The 15,572-nt window shown below is 42.3% G+C and overlaps 1 protein-coding gene across 3 annotated transcripts in view; it reads left to right on the top strand.

Moving 5' to 3' along the window:
- Positions 1 to 15,572, top strand: part of TSC22D1 (TSC22 domain family member 1) — a 78,509-nt gene that overhangs the window by 39,607 nt on the left and 23,330 nt on the right. The window contains exon 1 of one of the 3 annotated variants that reach the window (XM_046912472.1): positions 2,919 to 7,813. The exons of the other annotated variants lie outside the window; for them this stretch is intronic. The gene's annotated coding sequence lies outside the window, so the exon portion shown is untranslated. Of the gene's footprint in view, positions 1 to 2,918; positions 7,814 to 15,572 lie in introns of those variants that run through there. 3 annotated transcript variants of the gene reach the window in all.

The following is a 15,572-nucleotide window of genomic DNA, read 5'->3' as shown; positions in this document are numbered from 1 at the left end:
CCGTTACTGCTTAACATCAACTTTGTCTCCTTAAGACACTTTTTTTTAATAAATTCTAAGCTTGGTTGCAATATAATAGTGCTAAAAAGGGCTATTTTTCATGTCTGCCTTTATGGAAATACTGAAGTGTATGCTAGATGTTGTGACTTGACGAGCTGTTCATATTTGTTTCTTTGCGCAGAGTGTAGTTTAAGTTGGGGATGCTTGAGAACCACGTATGTGTAAGGCCTGTGCTCAGTGATTAGTCTCACCAGTTTGATGGGTATGTGATACTCAGTTATTCTCAGGACACTCCTTGGAAAAATGGACTACTGGAGTAGTCGGTGTATTGACTGGCTTTCTGCAGAGGGAGATGCTTTCTTGCACAAAGGAGCTTTCTTCTGAGCCCCTTATTTCTTTTGCCTGTCTTCCTTCTTTTTATGTCATAATGAAGAGATTATTTACCTAGCAAGTTCTCCCTGCTTTTCAGTGAGTCCTAACAGGTTGGTTAACTCTTTGATTGTATGGAATTTTATCTAATGACATTATTTATGAAAAACATTAATGCTGATGCTCAGAACAAAACAAACCCCCTCATAATATGAGAATTTAACTTCTCTGCTAGAATTACAGTGACTATAATGTACTGTGAATGCTGTTTCCATCTCTCCCTAAAAGTCTGCAGTTACATTTGGTCTGTATAAAGTGCCTAAAGCATGTCATTTCCCCCCCCCCCCCCCCCCTTTATTGCATGATGCCAAAAAGAATGAGGCCTTGCTTATTAAATGAGCCCATGGGTGGTATTTCAGTATAATTTTGAATAGCTTGGTTTATAAGGCAAGAGTTTATCTGCTTCCTGGACAAACTCATCTTTCTTTATACCTGAAGTTGAAAATTGTTCCCTTGAAGCTCTGGTTTAGGTCAGACAGCACAACAGACTGCTGTACAAGCACTTCTTCAAAACAAAAGTCCTACTAAGGTGGCATTAGACACCTAAAATACAGAGTAAAATATGATAGATTTATTTTTAAAGTGACCAAGTGTAGCCTTTGAAGATTGGGGTTTTTATATTATTTCCAATAGCTGAGATTTTTAAGAAGGAATAATTAGTGCTTGTGAGTGTTGTGAAGCTTTGCTAATGAAGACCTGCTTAAAATAGGCTGTCTCCCGTTGTTGCCTAGCTTGTCTGTTCATCACACTGACCTTATTTATTTGTCTAGGTTTGTAGTATTCTTTCTTGCTCCTTTAAAGGCAGCAGAAAGCCTTCTAGATAAACATTTAAAAGCTAATATGTGTGTGTGTGTGTATATATTTTCCTTTGCCATGCTGTTTGTGACAGCTTTGGCTAATTTTAAATATTCATACAAGTAAAAAAACTTAATGCAAATTATTGTAGTCTTTTACATAACATTTTATACTCTCGTCAATAGAGCAGAGTGAAACAGTGTCTTTGTAGCCCATGAATATTGTGCAGGGATGTGCATGTGTGGCAGTATACACAAGTACGTGTAGATGAGGTTCTGAATGGGTCTGTAGTTGAGTAACACTATGTAGTATATTATGGTTTTTACCCTGTAGAGTTTTGACGATGAGGCAGTACAGTGTGTGGGACTGATACTGAAGGGTGGAAGTGGTACATGTCATCAATTTGGGGATGGCTTCAAGCTGCGCCAGGGAAGATTCAGGCTGGACATTAGGAAATACTACTTCTGTGAAAGGGTGGTCAGGCACTGGAATGGGCTGCCCAGGGAGGTGGTGGAGTCACCGACCATGGTGGTGTTCAAAGAGCATTTGGATGTTGTGTTGAGGGACATGGTTTAGTGAGAACCATTGGTGAAGGGCGAATGGTTGGACTGGGTGATCCTGTGGGTCTTTTCCAACCTTAGCGATTTTATGAGCCTATGCTAAGTTGACTAGCATGATTACTTGCAGAAAGCAGACTGAGATAATGTTCTGCTGCGAGGTTTCCTGCTGAAGTTGCACCTCAGTTTATGGGTGAGTTAAGGATGTGGATGACTGTTTTTGAAGTGAGGGGATTGTGAGAGAGATGATTGCTTCCTGCAGCTTCAAAGTCTTTCCTCTGTGTGTACTTCTAACTGTTCAAAAGTTAAGAATGTGAGTTGATATCAACTTCAGACTTCTGTAAGAGCATATTGGAGCATCAGGTATATTTTTTTGTGCACGTGTAGTGCTGGTGCAGACTGCTTTATGGGCAGCTTTGAAGGTTCAACTCGTATTTCTTCCTTCTGACTTTAAATTTCACCAAACCCAGGATAAACTGTTAAATGGAACCTTTAAAGTAGCTTATTTCTGGCCTCCTGCACTGTTACTGTGCTACATTTGTCTACTTCTTAATGAATCTGCAGTAGTGTTTAATGGCTCTGTCCCTGCAAGGAGCAGCGCTGTCGCTGTAGCGATGGCACTCCTTTGTCATTAGATATGGCTGTAGGAAGCTTCTTTGTGCCATCTGTCACTCCTATGTGCTGCTTTTTTGACTTGACCTGAATGCTCTTGCCCTGTCAAGGTTTAAATGCTGAGCACAGACTGATTAACAGGCATTAAGTCATTTAATTCTTTCATTTTTAAATAAAGTATTAACATAGTTTCGGTAGCCTCTGATTTGCATTTTAAGGAGAAGAGATGGCTTATGTAAGCAGTATGGCTTTTTAACCTGCTTGTGGTGGTTGGTATTTTGCAGTTCTGTTTCTAAGTAAACTTGGAACTTCAAAAAAACAAAAAGCAAACAAAAAAAAAGGGCTGAAATAGAGTGGGTTTGGACTTGAGGAAGGTGGAACAGTGCCTGCTAGGAATGGTAGCAAAATGAGTTGTGTGGCCTGCAGCTTGCTTCATTAGCAGTTTATAAAACGCATATACAGCTCACTGGGTATTTCTCAGTCACAGCCACAGCAGTCTGTGAGGTTGGGGTTGTGACCGGTGGAGGGGGGGGGAGAAGGGAAATGAAAGTATTGAAATCCTTCTGTGTTAGAAGTTTAGAAGTGGATTTGAATGCTGAAGTGGCTCTTCTACTTGTATATTATATTTAGAGGAGCGTCAACTTGGGGTTTCTATTTTGAGGAGATGCTTTTGAGTCCTGAAGCTACCTATATAAAGACTTTCATAAAGGATCTTTCCTTCCTCTAAGAACTCAAGAGGATTCGTTAATACCACTTTAATTTCCTGTTCATGGCGGGGCCATAAGAGCAGCTAAACCTCTTGCTCCCTGTGGGACTCAGCCAAGGACCATTCCTGCAGCACAGCCTGGCTCTGGGAGATGGCCTGGCCACTCCTGTCTCACCCATACCTTTGGTCTTTGTGGACTAACAGGTTCTCTCTAACACTGCAACCAACCTGTGGGATCTCGTGGGTCTCAGTTCTTAATTTATGAACTGATGTGCCCTCAAAAGACATGTTGGTGTGGCTTGGCAGTCATAGAATCATAGAGTTGTTAAGGTTGGAGAAGACTTCTAAGATTATCAAGTCTAACTGTTGACCTGTCCCCACCATGCCAAATAACCCATGTCCTTCGTTGCCACATATACTCTTTTCTTAAAAACCTCCAGAGACAGTGACTCCACCACTTCCCTGGAATGGCTGCTGTATTCGGCACCCGAATTCTCAGGTACCTGTTGGCCCTAAATGTGCTGATCCAACGCAGTTTGGTCAGCTCCTTTACCCAGATGCTTTGCTGAGCAGCCCTTCTGCTGTGGTTGTTCTGGCATCTCAGCTGGAGATCCCAGGCCTCTCCTCTCTTCTTGTGGTATGTTTCAGCTTTTGTTTCATACTATGGTTTTTGTTTCAGCATGTCAGAGTGGAGATTGTGTGGCTAGAGCATATGTAAGGAGAAGCAAGACGCAAGTTTCCAGGAGAGGCTTTCATGAGAACTCTTCTTAATGATTGTTCAGGGCTTGATACTGTAAACAATTACACCAGCCTCACCCTCACCTCCCTGGCTGTGCATTTTGTATATGCAGGGCCATTATTCATGTTCCTGGAGGCCTGAAGGAGATAGGGAAGCTTATTGCTTGCAGGTGGTGGGTAACATGCAGAAATACACGCTTTCTGCTTTTACGCATACATCTTACTCTGCCTAATCGTAACTTCTTAATTGCACTAACACAGGTCTAAGGTTGGAGTTATTGTTTTTTACTAAAGCTTTGACTAGAGCTTGTTCTGATGTTATGTAAGCCAAATGGAAGTTCTTCTTAACCAAAGTAGCTGCTAAGATGAATGAACTACAGTCCACTGAAGTTGCCTTGTTCATTGTCTTTTAAATTAGAACTGAAAGTATAAGTGAAACCAGGAAACGATCTTCGGGCCATAAAGACTTTGCTGTTGCAATATATATATATATATATATATATATATATACACACACACACACACACACACATACACACACACACACACACACTTTGGACTAAGCACCACCCTTGTGATTTTATGTGAAAGGAGAAGCTGCATGCAGAACAAAAGGATGTTGCCCTAAGTATATGGGATACTTGCTCGTGTTGCATTAGTTCTTTTTTTTGTAAGATGACTGATGAAATGAGAAGTTGGATTAGGGATTTTTAAGTTCATGTTTCTCTGATGAACAACATGAACTTCAGTGACATTTGCTTAATTCCTTTTATAATCTTCATTCTGAGAATTTTAGGCCATTTATAACCGCTTTGTAAATCTTGAGGCATCTTCTTGAGAGGCTTCTTTTCATGTCTTTGTTTTTCTGGGATATCCAAGTTCCATCCTAATTGCACGTGCCAAAATTTGTCGAGTAGGACCGAGTGTGTTACTATTTTGGTAATGAAACTGAACCCATACAAATCTGACACACTTGCTTTCAAATATAAAAACTATCCTTGAACTGTCAGTATGTAAGTAGTTCACCAATGACACTGATAGCATGAGCTCTGTTTTCCTTCTTCCTTACTGTTATACTGAAAAAGAATGTATTTTTTGTGATGATTTCAAATCCTCTGCATGGTCTAAGTAGGCATACATATGCATTGAATAGGCTCTTGTAGCACTTCCTTCTGTATTCCTTGCGATGACTGGAAAAGTTCAGAGATCTCTTCATACTTTACATTTTCACATGCAAATACAGAATTGTTGTGTGCACTGTTAACAGCCTTAAGGCCCCTGTGACTCCAGGTGCTGTTATAATATATACTGTAGATGTGTATTTAGTGCATCTGTTGAAACAGTGAGTGATCAATTCATTGTACTGGGAAATTCTTTAATCGTAGAATCATAGAATCACCAAGGTTAGAAAAGACCCACAGGATCACCCAGTCCAACCATCCACCCATCACCAATGGTTCTCACTAAACCATGTCCCTCAACACAACATCCAAACGTTCCTTGAACACCTCCATGGTCGGTGACTCCACCACCTCCCTGGGCAGCCCATTCCAGTGCCTAATATACTATATGTTGAGTAGACATTCTAGGGGTGGGTGGCGTAGTAGGCAGTTGTCTCTTCTTCTAAGCCTTATTCTATCTAGTTCCAGTTCTTTCCATTACCTGTACTTTTTGAAACTTTAAAAGCTTTTTCTTCCCTTTTAATAAGTGTAGGAATATTCTTCTATTTGGCTGCCTGCTTTCACTTGGTGGCTATGATGCTTTTTTGCCATTTTCCTCCCTCTAGCTCTGCTGTTAGTGTTGACTTCACCGGTGAACTAGAACTTCCTCTCTCACGTTAGGTATGAAAACCACATTCTCTCAGCATTGTTTCTGTGAAGTTTCTTACGGGCCAGTGTTTGCAGAAAAGTGGCTTAAGTCTGTTGTATTTCCTCTTGCATGGTCTTTGTGTGTGATTCTTTGCAGTGCTTATGTCTGTGTTGAGCTGAAGGCTGCTGCTGGTGGTGTGGTGCTATAGCTTCCCCAACTCTAGTTACAGGTGAAAAATCAGTAACAATGAGAGAAGGATCAATCTAAAGGAAAGGCAGTTTATATTGGAAATATCTGATGTAAGCTAAGCATATGGTTGTGTGGGTGGTGTCGACTTTCTGAAGCTCCATGCTTAGAAAACTTGCTGAACTAATATTTGGGTTAATCTCTAGCTAGTAGAGCATTCAATTCCAGACGCCTGGTAATCAGAATTTTTTGCAGTCTCACCCACCGCTCCAGATCAGTATCATTCATCTGTCTATTTGAAATGCCTCTCTCATGGAGTAGTTCTAAAATTAACCACTGTTTTGACCTGAAGGTAACAGAAACACGTGAGCTCCTCCTGCTGCTGCTCAGCCAGCAAATGGCTGCTTGCACCATTCATCAGTGAGGGTACTTCTGCACAGAAGCACAGGGCATTTAACGTGCTGTGCTGACTCCTGGTGTGTATTTGACCTTTCCTTTGATGTGACCGATGGGGTTTCAATTTACCATTGCAGTGACAAAAGCACAGCTTGGCTGATACGTTGGATCACCAAAATTTGGATGTTGACTCTTTGCTCCCTATGTAGGCCCTGTGAGAAACCAGCTTGTTCATTGCTCTCAGTGAATTTTACTAGAATTTCTTGAACATAAGTGAAACCTGGGAAAGGAGTGTTGGGGTACAGTTCAGTAACAGTAGCTGTCTTGCCAGTGTAAGTCAGTCAACGTTGAAGTTGTAATAGAAGTAAAAAATGAAAACATATCTCTGCTTTTCAGAACAGAAACATGGAGAGTATCTGGAAGAGCCATCACTCCTTGCATTGGTAGAGAAGGACAGTATTAGGGTTTCTGGGGAAAGTAAGATGTAGGAAGTAATGGAACAGTTTTTCACTTGTAACATAAGTGCTGCTGTGGTTCCTCATCATCTGTTCCCTTTCCATTTTCTGATTAATTTTTTTCTTTCCTTTGCATATGAACAGGTTTGCACCTTTGTAGCTGCTCTAACAACCACTAAGGCAAGCAAGGGATCCCTCACCTTCACTGTGTAAAATGGTGCTTTGCAAATTCCAGCTAATGCCTTTGATTTTGTTTCTTCTACCTTGCAGAGCTGCTGTATAATTAAAACTTCAACTGTCATCTCCCATGCAACTCAAACCTCCCATCTTTTTTAATCTTCACAGTCCCAACCTTTTAAATGCTAGCAGCGAATGAGTTTTTTGTGAGATGATTTAGATAACTTATCAAAAGTCTAAGAACAAACAAACATCTGCCTAGTGTTGCATGTAATTCTGTGGTGAATTGAGTTAAAACAGCTCAAAACTATTTGTTTGCTGATACAGCACTGCACAATTAGTGCGTGGTACATAGTCCAGTTGCTTAGCAATAACATTAACAGTCATGAGTGTTTATAAAGCAAATATAATGTGATATGTTTAACAAGGTATGTGGTGCTTTTGTATTGCTTAAGTGTCCTGATAACTGTTGGAAAACGTTTATTGGGATTACACATGAGCAAGCACCTGACACTTAAGAGCAACAACTTGAGTAAGTAAATCCAATAGATGATGTGCTTGTGTTGTTTTCATCTCACGCCCCCAGCATAAGGCAAGTGGTGAGCATGGTGATTTTCCAAACACACTGGCTTTGAACTTTGAAGTGTTACTTTCAAGGGTTTGATAAATGCTCCTGGAATAGCTTTGGATGTTCAGTCTGGGAGCACTAAGAGCAGTGGGCTATGTGATGAACAGGCTCATCTCCAGGCATGCACACGCACACAAACCCAGAGACATGGTGGTGGTAGGGATGATCCCACCCTCCCATAACCTCATTTAAGGAAGGATCCCCTTGACTTGGTTCCCATCAAGGCTGTCCCTGGGGCTTACAATCCCAGGCACCTGGGCAGCAGCTACCTGATTTGATGAGCCCAGAAGACTCTCTGGGCCAACTTGCAGCCCGGGAAGGGCAGGTGAGGCTGCATGGGACTTGCTGTGGGATGCAAGGAAGGGGAACATCTGTTTACGAGGGTGGATAGTGATAGGACAAGGGGGGAAGATTTTAAACTGAGACAGGGGAGGTTTAGATTAGATATTAGGAGGAAGTTTTTCACTCAGAGGGTGGTGACGTACTGGAACAGGTTGCCCAAGGAGGTTGTGGATGCCCCATCCCTGGAGGCATTCAAGGCCAGGCTGGATGTGGCTCTGGGCAGCCTGGTCTGGTGGTTGGCAACCCTGCACATAGCAGAGGGGTTGAAACTGGATGATCATTGTGGTCCTTTTCAACCCAGGCCATTCTGTGATATGTTTTGGGATTACAGTCAAGTCAGTATGGGATACTTAGGGGAAGGACCAAAGTGAGGAGGGGAAGGGAGGAATCCAGGTCATTTTGTGGGTAAGGAACAGCTGGAGAATTTAAAGGGTTAAAGTGAGAAAGGTGGAGGATCTGGCTTTCCTGGGAACAAAGTGTGGAATTTGTGCATGCAGTAACTGGGGACAGGAAGCTCCAGGGGCCACCTTGGCCGCTGTTGGGTCAGACTGTGGGGCATGGAGTTGTGGTTGCCTTGGCCTCTGCCAGGCTGCTAGGTTCAGCAGCTCCTAGCAAAGGGCTGCAAAGTGATGCTGAGGCTCCTTGAAAAGTCTCTCCTGTTACATCTCAAAGTGTATGTTTGAGACCATTTACTTCAGGAGGTTTTGACTGTGGCTTTCCAATAGGCGATGCTGATGAAAAGCATGGGAAGGATTAGAGGCTTGTTAGTAGTATTGTGAATATTACACAAATGGAACAATGAAAAATAGCTTAAGTGTAAAGATATGCAGCTGCTGTGGCTTTTGAGAAGTCAGCAGTATGAGGTGATGCTATTTACAACTGACTTTGTATTCCAAATAATCTGTGTTCATTACTTGATTTAAAATATCACTCTAAATGGGCGTACTATGTTCAACAGCATCATTCCTCTGCTGCACCTCTCCTAAGTGGATTTTCAACCTGCTCATGAGATATTTTTGGTACTATATTGTCACTTATGTGTTACTATTAAACTTGGGTTTTTTTTAGACTACTTAGGTAAAGTTCAAGGTCCCAAATTTGACCTCAAAGCCTTCTCTCTGCACGGTTGTTCTAAACAAACACAGATATGCTGATGGAAGAAGCACTGCAATTGAGTGCCATCAGGTTCTGGGATAGTTTTGTGCTCTGCTTAAGTGGAGATTGCAAATCATATTTGAACTGTTAACAAGCCATTATTCATAAAACCTTAATGCTTAAATTATTTTTAAGTAATATTGTTTAATTTTATGCAAGTTGACAGCATTTCAAATGTATTTTACCTTGGTGCAGTCTCTCAGCCACCTCTTTGGCTGGAGGACTGAAAAAAAATAAGTGGGAAGCTACATGCAGTAAGTATGTGAACAAATGATGCTGCTGTGCTGTGTGGTGTTGTGCTGCGTGGAGCCTTGGTTTTGCTGCAAGGCCGTTTCCAGATGTTGCAGGTACTGTGCAAATAGGTTGCTATTGTATTTAACCATACTCTCATCACCTTCAACAAGTACTTATTTATCTTTAAAGCATGGTCAGTTCTCTGGAGAAGCTCGAGGTGGATGCTAACACATCATTTTAAAGCCTCAACTATTTCAGAGCTGCTAATGTAAGGGAAAAATGGGGAACACTGTTTGCTTCACGTGAGAGGAAAGAAAAAACTTAAAGCCCTGAATGACTCATGCTATTTGGGGAATGGTATGCAGCCCAGGAACTGCATACTGATGTAGCACTAGAAAAGAGAGTTAAAGGTCTCCGTTATCTTAAAGTGCAGTGTGGATTAAATAAGTCAGTGGGACATACAGAAGCTGAGAGGGATCCTGAGTCTGGAAAGAATTGGCTTCAGATAAAATGTGTAGGGTGGAAAGACGTTTGCATGCCATGTGAATGTGGAAGGGGTCATCTTCTGAATTTAAGATTAAAAAAAATGGAATTTTGGAAACTGAAAGCCAACAGCGTTATCTTTAATAATAGAAAAACCCATATGTTTATTTCAGCGGAGGAGTCTTTTGAAAAGAATGTGTTACACAAACCAAGTTTCCAAGGAGTCTGTAGACAAAACAGACTCTAGAGCTGGAATATGCAAGATAGCTTGTCTTCTAGTGTAGTTATTGGGGCAGATGTGCATTATCACTAAGCTAATGCGAAGGGTTACATGAATCTTGGAAAAATCATTTTGTGAGTGCTTAGAAAGACTGGCATTTGACCTTGTGTGGCACAGTGGGTTGTGAGTAAGACGGTGATGTGGTGCAGATGACTGGTGAAGTTCTGTATCGTTGGAATATGGGGCAGATCTTTGAGTGCTGTGGGAAGGCCTTGGTTCTAGTCAGTAGTGAGCTACTGAAACAATTCTGATAGCCAATCGTTTGTTGGTTTGCTGAGTATCTTAGGGGGCATGCATCCCTTTCTACACAGTTTATCTCTATGGGTTCATGGCACTTCTTGATTTGTTGTCGTTTCCTGGCTTGCTTAGCACATGAATTGCTGAGATGAATCCTGCTTGTCCTTAGCAATTGAACGTTAGAGGATTAAATCTTTGATTCAGAAGTCATTAGCTTCATCCTCTTTGACCACTAAGTACCAAAATAAATATTTTCCATTGTATATTATCTTCTACAAGATACAACTCGCCTTCTATGCCATCTTAACATTTAATCATCATCAAAAAAAAAAAAGTAAATCTCTTACCTGAATATTGAGATAAGGACCTTTTCTTTTTGTCAGTGCAGTGTCTGCTTACTAATTACATTAAAATACGAAACATCGGAATATGGGAACAACTGTCTGCAGTGGTTCTGGATTCTGTTCCATGATAATATTTTCCCTTTTACTTGTTAAGATACCTGCATGTCTATTCCTGCCTTCACTGATCTTACATAAAAGCTATCGGTTCTTTCCTATTCTTGCTTGCCAAGAAGTCTTAAACTAAATTAGCTGATGAAAACGTCTCTATTCTACTGATGCTGAGTCAGAAGTGTTTATTTAAAGATGATGAATTTAGCAATCATCAGACCATGTTTAAATCATCAGGAATGCTAATTATAGATAGGCTAACCTATATTTCTGAAATACTTAATGACCTGACGCCCAAATCCTTCCCTCTCATGTTGGTAAATGAATCTGTTTCAATTGGAAGTGGGTGACACTGTTATTCACTCAAAAATTGTAGCAGTTATGTAGAAGAAAACATGAAACTCGTGTCCCATGAAATGTGGAGGAGAGAATCCAAATGAGATTCTCTTACGGAGGTTCTTTGGATAAGAAAAGAAGATGAGATTTTCTTTATACTCTAAGCATAGCTTTGAGTATTTTGTGTTGATGGTGCTTTCCTCTGTTTTGGTGTATTTTGAATGCTTTTACAGCTGTGCTTTCCCAACTTTGCTATCTTTTATTTTCTTAACACTAACAAAATCACAAAAATAATTAGTTATGATCCTTGCAGATTAGTTCTGATTATAGTTGGTGTATTTCATAATCAAGTAATGGGGTAGCTAATAAGGAAGAAAACAAGTTTTCCATCTAGCTTAACAATTAATTCAGCATCTTATTTTCAGTAACGGTAGTGGTGGTACCCATTGCTAACTCACATAACTTTGCAGTTTCATAACTGATGGTAACCTGGGTACTGCCTCATACTGAAGCATTTGTTAATATGGTAACATTTTCACTGAATGGACTTTTCCACAATAGGCTACCTGGTGATAAATAAAACAGAGCAGGTACAATTACTCTTAAATCACTGTTAGTGTCTGTATTCAGGGTGTATGAATGTTTTTAGATGAGTTTCTAAACTGAAATGTGTGACAGACTGTACAAGTACAGGCAAGCCCTAAGGTGAGGGGTCTGGAGCACAAGTCTTAGGAGGAGCAGCTGAGGGAGCTGGGATTGTTTATTCTGGAGAAGAGGACGCTTAGGGGAGTCCTCATTGCACTCTACAACTTCCTGAAGGGAGGTTGTGATGAGGAGGGGTTTGGCCTCTTCTCCCAGGCAACAAACAGGACCCGAGGAAATGGTCACAAGTTGTCCCAGAGGAAGTTTAGGTTAGACATAAGGAAAACCTTTTTCTCTCAGAGAGTGGTCAGGCACTGGAATGGGCTGCCCAGGGAGGTGGTGGAGTTGCTGTCCCTGGCAGTGTTCAAGAGGTGTCTGGATGGGGAGCTACGAGATATGGTTTAGTGGCTTGTGGTAGCAATGGTAATGGGAGGACAGTTGGACTAGATGATCTTGTAGGTCCTTTCCAACCTTGTGATTCTATGATTCTATGATTATGCAATGGGAAATTCTGTGGTTGTGATGGAGATAGGTTCAGTATGCCAGACGTATTGGTGAGAGGCAGGCCAATACAATCACTGTGGCCAATCTTAAGTGCATTGCTACGCCTCTCCTTTCCCTACCAACCTATCCCCTTCAAATGCAATATCTTTATGACTTACATGTAAACATTAATACTGCCTTTGTGACAATTCCAGCTCCTCAGGTCTTTGGGAAAGAAATTGTGAGGGATGACTGCCCTGAAAAGAATGGGTAAATTTGAGCTTTTCTTTAAATCCTTCCCACGATTCAAGAATCAGATTTGTACAGCTTCTGCCACCAAGTATGAGCTTTCTCTTTTCATGTTTTAATTAAAATCAGATTTTTTATCTTGATTGGGGAAAAAATCCCAGCTCCCACCACCTGTTATTTAAGTCCCTTCCTGTTGTGTAAAATAATGTGTTTTTTCTTTCTTCTGTGACCTGAATCTCTCAAAACTTTGTGACAACAGAGGATTGTCACCTCATTAAACTTTTGCATGGCTTTGGAGCCGGGACAGTCAGTGTTTGAGAACAAATGAGTCTGAGCATCAGAAGAATGTTTTGTGCCTGTGTACAGTCCCAGTTCATTACTGCCAAGTTTAGGCAAGTGCTTATCTTTGGGCTATTCTTAACCTCTGCAAACATGTATTGCAAACATTTCTAGCACGGCTTTAACCTTGCTGTGAAGTGTTCAGGCTGGGGTATGATTTCTGGCATTAAATGAAGCTCCGTCATAACTTTTCTGACCATGGAGTTACCAAAAGTGGAAACTTCAATCTTCTGTAACTCACAGAAGTGGTCGGAAAAATCGATTCAGTTAAGCAAGTGGCTGTAATCTGTCCATGCAGGTGGTGTTCAAATAGTAACTGCATCTTCACACTGTAACAAACTGTTAGCAGTGGTTTAATTCAGGCAGCCTTAGTTCAAACACTTGGACTGAAGCAGCGGTTCATCTCGTAACAGAGATGATGAACAAAGTAGTCCCAAGCTGTGCAGTTGTTGAACTTTGTGAAAGTTCTGTATTGGCAGTTCTGTATAGCAGCCAGGAGAGAGCTGTGTTATACTTTCATTTTTCAGACCATTATGATCTCTTAGCTTAAACTGGTGTAAGAAAGTGTGCGTTGCGGACAGAAGGCTGCTACAGCTGGAGAGCTGCCTTCCACCCAGGAGTGCAAAAGTCAAATAGGTGAAATAATTTGTAAAATATAACTTAATGTAAGGAGTGTTCTGAGGAGTTGCTTGCTGTACCTCTGGAACTGCTTTTCATGAGCCATGTGGTTTCTCCTGTGTCCTCATGGCCTGGATCTGTAACACTCTGGGGACCGATTGCAAGTGTGTCTGCTGTTCTGTCTTTCAGTGTGTTCAGAAAATTGCTTGCTCTGTTCAGTTGGTGGATGTCTTCTGCTCACCTAAACTGCAAGGTCCGTACAGAGCTTGGGCCCGTTTTCTCTTTGCTGCACTTGAGCATTCCCAAAGAGTGTCTTTTAGATGGCACCTTCCAACTGTGGTGGTCTGTTGGGGCACTAGCACTTGTGAACTGTGTTGTCTGTTGAATTGCTTCAGAAGACTGTGAGCAACCAATATGATTGTGAAGTCGGCCCTCATTTGAGCAGGTGTAGGTCTAGATGAACTCCAAAGAAACCTTCCAACCCAACTTTTCCTTACCCTGTGGTTTGTAACGGCATATGATTGTGCATTGAGTTGTACTTCACTGAGTGGTTTCCAAGGCTTCAATTTTAGCTAATTTTCTTGATAGCTTTTTTCTTTAATTTGGCCTGCCACATCATTACTGGCTCTCCTACCTTAAAGCTGTACACTACAGCTGTCCAACTTGTTGAGCCTATAGCAAAAAGCACTTAAGAATACGTGCTCTTCAGTATTCCTCTTACTGTAGCCTGTATGTTCTTGAGTGTTCCAGTCAAGGTCTATTTTCAGAGTGTTCCTATAACTTCACGTGAAGCAGACAGCAGTAGAGAACTTGACTACTTGAGTAATTAGGAAAGCTAAGGCAGTTCTTCTAGATGAGTAAAATACTGCTGTAGTAATTAAAATTGTAGATGTTCTTGATGGGAAAACTCATGGAGTCTGCGCAGCATTGAAACAACAGTAGACAAAGCTTTGGCTTGGCACAGTTAACAAAAGACTCAAACTCTTGTGTCAAATCCTGTTATGACAGTTGATTCATTACTAAATTTGGAGTGTAGATTTCATAAAACTCCTGTTGTTGTTGAGTTCTCAATCTCGTGGGGCCAAACTTTGTGTAGGACACCATGTATAGGTAAGTCAACCGGGGGGGTCGGGGAGCCCCAGGAAGTCAAGGTTTCATCACTTTTGTATGTTTACCTCCACAACGCCCTCAGACGTTTTGTGAATTGGATTCCTGGTGTTCAGAAGTGAGCCGGGGCGATGATGAAGCTTGAGGTGATCCCAGACCTTTTCTGATGCTGCCTTGTTTTACGAGCTTTCACGCTGCTGGGCTAAGTAAACTAACAATAGTTTCCATTAATGCTTGACCTGGCAATGCGTACGTTCTGCCTCTTCAGAGGGAAGGCCAGCTCCATAACAAAACAGTGCTGACATCACTTTTGCACTGGTGATGCTTTTGGCAGTTGAAGAACGAGTCTTTGCCATGTTGGCTGATGCTCTCTTCAAACAAACAAACAAAAAAAAAGAAAGCCCAAGGGGGGAGGAACCCAAAACAAAACTCAATACCCTCAAATGTTTCGGTGTTCATGAAGGAAAAACACAGAATAGTGCTCAGTAGTGTGGTGAAAATGGTGTGCTGGAGGAGGAACTTTGTAGGGAGAAGCCAACATGAAATCCGATTTGAAGCAATTCTGGTATTCTAGCAGTAAACACCCTTAGATTTTAGGGGGAAGTGAATTTCTGGCTTTTTTTGGTGTACCAGACTGGTGTGTCCCCACCTGGACCCGGGTGTTTCCATCAGGTAGGTTCCATGTGGAGCTCTCTTCCCTGTGGCAGCCCCGGCCCTGGACATGCAGTGTTTGCTCTGAGGTCATCGCCCACAAGCAAGCCAAGGGTCGTGGTGCACAAAGCGCTTCGAGGAGGCCTGACTGCGTACATCTCGGGCCTCCCTGAGGAGTTTCCCGGCCGCAGCCGGGCTCGGGAGGCGTAGGGAGGCCGCGGCCGGTCCCGGAGCGCCCCCTGGCGGCGCGGCGCACAGCGGGGATCGGCGGCGGCTTCCCTCCGGCTGCGGCCGCCAGGTGGCGGGGTGGGACCGCGGCCCGGCTGCGTGCGGGGAGCTGCGCCGGGAGCCCGGCGTTCCTTTGCCTCGAGCATCGCGGCCCCGAGCCGCAGCTTTGTCCGGGGAATGCGAGCAGGGTAATCCTGCTTAACCGAAGCGGTGCTCCTGTGGAAGCGGTGCCTTCAGGAATCGTGAGA

The sequence above is a fragment of the Gallus gallus genome, chromosome 1, assembly GCF_016699485.2.
Source record: "Gallus gallus isolate bGalGal1 chromosome 1, bGalGal1.mat.broiler.GRCg7b, whole genome shotgun sequence".
Lineage (NCBI taxonomy): Eukaryota > Metazoa > Chordata > Aves > Galliformes > Phasianidae > Gallus > Gallus gallus.
This window is presented reverse-complemented; position numbering and strand designations above follow the sequence as displayed.